The sequence below is a fragment of the Amphiprion ocellaris genome, chromosome 17 (assembly GCF_022539595.1).
Source record: "Amphiprion ocellaris isolate individual 3 ecotype Okinawa chromosome 17, ASM2253959v1, whole genome shotgun sequence".
NCBI classification, from domain to species: Eukaryota; Metazoa; Chordata; class Actinopteri; family Pomacentridae; genus Amphiprion; species Amphiprion ocellaris.
The window spans coordinates 12,048,987-12,053,549 of NC_072782.1; the positions used below are offsets into that span (position 1 = coordinate 12,048,987).

The following is a 4,563-nucleotide window of genomic DNA, read 5'->3' on the forward strand; positions in this document are numbered from 1 at the left end:
CTTTCTGAGCTTCAGCACCTCTAGCAAGATATTTTAACAACAAGCAACTCAAGAGATCCAGAAGTTGGAGAGAGTTAGCTTTAGCTGAGCCAAAGAACATGTGGGATGCTAACCTAGCAAACATTTCAGACTTTCCTCTGTGAATTCTGAGAAATAATTTACTATTTAATGACAGAGCTACACATCTTAACTCAGTCTCATTAAAACAACTCTAATTCAGTGTCATCCATCCATATTAAAGTGCAGTTACCCAAAATGTTTGTTGCATGAGCTCCAACAAAACCTGTCCAGGTAGAAGGCCACTTTGACAAACAGGAAGTGGAAGATTCCAAGCAGATTTATAGAAGGGGGAACCGGACTGTACTAAGTGTGGTGGAGTATAGAGGGGTGTTTTGTGGGTTTTTAAGGCTGATAATGATTATTAGTGAGACATCTGGAGTAGATATTCATTTGCAGTAAATGAAAGTATTTAAAATCTTGGAGTTAAACTTACAACAACACAAACTTTAACAGAAAACTTTGTTGATACGTTTTTGTTTTGTTTACAGATGTTAAGTTAAAGGGGTTTTATTCGTGACGTATAACCAATCAAATCACTCCAGAAGACAGAGTGACCACAGGTAGATAAAGGTTCAGAGCCAAAGTAGCGCCATTTTTAAATGTATTTATTACCGTAAATCAGTAAAAAATAAAATACTGATAATCAGTAAATCAGTCAGCCCACAATTACTACAATTCTACAATGTATGTCTCTTTCCTTTGACTTGTTATTTGTACAATATACGATGTATATGATGGCGTTTTTTCATACCAAAGGCTATACTATGATGTTTTCTAAGAGACATACGATGCTACTCTGTTTGTTCTGGCCCTGGGCCACTGTACTCCTCCTCTGTTGTTTTCTGGATTGTACTCAGCTTCATGCCTTCGTCCACCTGGCCTCCGTTGACTCGTCCCGCCTGCCGTCTCTGGAGCTGAAGCTGGACTGGAACAGACCAAAGTACAGTCCAATCACGATGCCAGCTGCCTCTCAAAAGGCTCCTTCATCTGTCAGGTGGTGGCACTTCTTCTGAGGGGAACCTGAGCTGGCCCGGCAGAACTTTGGAGATGTGTTCCAGTGGTTGGTGGATGTGTGGGGAGATAGAGAGGGACCTTTGAATTGTTCAGAAAGGAAAACAGGAAACCCATTGGTAGTTTTAGTTTAGGATGCTACTGCGATGTGTTTTTGGGCTTGAAGAGTTTTTTTTTCATATTGATTATACTTTGTTCCTGGTTGGACTGCCCATCAATATCAACATGAAGTTCACTTTTAGTTCTGTTTATTTATTTTTATTTTACTACCACCCATATGCTTTTAACCCCCTCACAAGTTGTGTTGTTGTGAACTTACTCTTTCAAATAAATACTTGTCTAACCCTCTGGAAACCATTGTTTGGACTGTTTTGGTGTTGCTCCTCACCTACTTCAGACAGCCGGGACAAAACAACGTTTTGTGGACCAAAGGCTATACTATGACGTTTTTAGAGTGACATGCTACACTATGATGTTTTTAGAGCGACATGCTATACTATGACGTTTTTAGAGTGACATGCTACAGTATGACATTTTTAGAGCGACATGCTATGCTATGACGTTTTAAGAGCGACATGCTATACAATGACGTTTTTTGGACGCAATGCTATACTATGACGTTTTTTGGACCAAAGGATATACTATGACATTTTTAGAGCGACATGCTATACTATGACGTTTTTTGGGCGACATGCTATACTCTGACGTTTTTTGAGCGATATGCTGTACTATGACATTTTTAGAGCGACATACTATACTATGATGTCTTAAGAGCGACATGCTATACTATGACGTTTTTTGAGCGACATGCTGTACTATGACATTTTTAGAGCGACATGCTATACTATGACGTTTTTTGGACGACATGCTATACTATGACGTTTTTTGGGAAACATGCTATACTATGACGTCTTTAGAGCAACATGCATGCTATACTATGATGTTTTTGGAGCGACATGCTATACTATGACGTTTTTAGAGCGACATGCTATACGATGACATTTTTTGGACGACATGCTATACGTTGACGTTTTTTGGACAACATGCTATTCAATGACGTTTGTTGAGAGACATGCTATACAATGACGTTTGTTGAGAGACATGCTACACTATGACGTTTTTTGAGCCACATGCTATACTATGACGTTTTTTGGGCGACATGCTATACTATGACGTTTTTAGAGCGACATGGTACACTATGACGTTTTCAGAGCGACATGCTATACTCTGACGTTTCAAGAGCGACATGCTATACTATGACATTTTTAGAGTGACATGCTAAACTATGACTTTTTTTGAGCCACATGCTATACTATGACGTTTTTAGAGTGACATGCTATACGATGACGTTTTTTGGGCGACATGCTATATTATGAAGTTTTTAGAGCGACATGCTAAACTATGACGTTTTTAGAGCGACATGCTACACTATGAGGTTTTTTGGACGACATGCTATACTATGACGTTTTTTGGGAAACATGCTATACTATGACATCTTTAGAGCAACATGCATGCTATACGATGACGTTTTTTGGACGACATGCTATACGTTGACATTTTTAGAGTGACATGCTATACTATGATGTTTGTTGGACCAAAAGCTATACTATGATGTTTTTAGAGTGACATGCTATACTATGACAATTTTAGAGTGACATGCTAAACTATGACGTTTTTTGGGCGACATGCTATACTATGACGTTTATGGAGCGACATGGTACACTATGACATTTTTAGAGTGACATGCTAAACTATGATGTTTTTAGACCAAAGGCTATACTATGACATTTTTAGACCAAAGGCTATACTCTGACGTTTTTTGGACGACATGCTATACTGTGACAATTTTAAAGAGACATGCTATACTATGATGTTTTTTGGACGACATGCTATATTATGATGTTTTTTGGACAACATGCTATACTATGACATTTTTTGAGCGACATGCTACACTATGACGTTTTTAGACCAAAGGCTATACTATGACGTTTTTAGAGTGACATGCTATACTATGATGTTTTTAGAGCGACATGCTATACTATGACGTTTTTAGAGCGACATGGTACACTATGACGTTTTTAGAGCGACATGCTATACTATGACGTTTTCAGAGCGACATGCTATACTGTGACGTTTCAAGAGCGACATGCTATACGATGACGTTTTTTGGACGACATGCTATACTATGACATTTTTAGAGTGACATGCTAAACTATGATGTTTGTTGGACCAAATGCTATACAATGACATTTTTAGAGCTACATGCTATACAATGACATTTTTTGATCGACATGCTATACAATGATGTTTTTAGAGTGACATGCTACACTATGACGTTTTTAGAGTGACATGCTATACTATGATGTTTATTGGACCAAAAGCTATACTATGACGTTTTTAGAGTGGCATGCTATACTATGACAATTTTAGAATGACATGCTAAACTATGACGTTTTTTGGGTGACATGATATACTATGACGTTTTTAGAGGGACATGCTATACTATAATGTTTTTAGAGCAACATGCTATACTATGATGTTTTTAGAGTGACACGCTATACTATGACGTTTGTTTGGCGACACTCTATACTATAGGCTTTTGAAATTGACATATTATTATGACGTTTCTTTTTGTTTTAGCTTTTTTTGTTTTTTAGCAACATATAAGAATTTGAACAGTTTTAAAAATTACTATACTTTTACTTGTGCAATGAAATATTATTCTATGGCATTTTTTAGATGACATATACTCTGATGTTTTCTTGAAAAACATACTATTTTGATAATATAATGCACTATGACATTTTTTGAACCACATATCATAGATGAAAATTTTAGGCAACATCCTATCATTTTGCACGTTTTGAACCACATAATAATCAGTTGGGTTTTTTTGCCAACATGCTATACTATGAACTACAGGCCATACTATGTTATTCTTGAAAAGTATCCTATACTTTGACATTTTCTGAACTACATCCTATACTATGGCATTATACACAGAGTGCTTTGGTTACATGTTGATTTATAATCTAGATTTTTTTTCTGTTTTGTTTTTTGAAGGGATTACCACAGACCTGACCGTGAACACCGTTGACACCCACCTGAGGGAGACGCTGCCTGTGATCTCAAGGCTGCTTGGTCATGGTCTTTCTGGTCCTGCTCCAGAACGCCTTCATCAACTACGTCTTCTTTTGAAGAGGCCCTCAGATGCTGCAATCTCTGACCTTAAGGAGGAACTGCTGCTTTCACTCTGTAACGAGACGGCGGTTATAGACCCAGCTCCTGTCGGCTTTGAAAGAAAGTTTAATACCCATCAAAACAGAACTACAGACAGTTAAATCTAAGCTGTCGGTCAGTATTTCAAACATCAAGTCCGACCCGGCTGCCCTAAAGCACGCTGTGGGTGAAACGGAAACTTCACTCTCCACATCACCGACAACATCGTCACACTCCAAAGCAGAGCACCTGTCTGCTGAATTTTTAAAAGTG

At 37.9% G+C, this 4,563-nt stretch overlaps 1 long non-coding RNA gene across 4 annotated transcripts in view; it reads left to right on the forward strand.

The window, feature by feature from the left end:
- LOC129350892 (uncharacterized) overlaps window positions 1-4,273 on the forward strand; it is a 16,877-nt gene extending 12,604 nt beyond the window's left edge. For all 4 annotated transcript variants that reach the window (XR_008604468.1, XR_008604469.1, XR_008604470.1 and 1 more), the window contains one exon: window positions 4,135-4,273. This is a non-coding gene — a long non-coding RNA (uncharacterized LOC129350892). The remainder of the gene's footprint in view (window positions 1-4,134) is intronic.
- The last annotated feature ends 290 nt before the right edge of the window (window positions 4,274-4,563 follow it).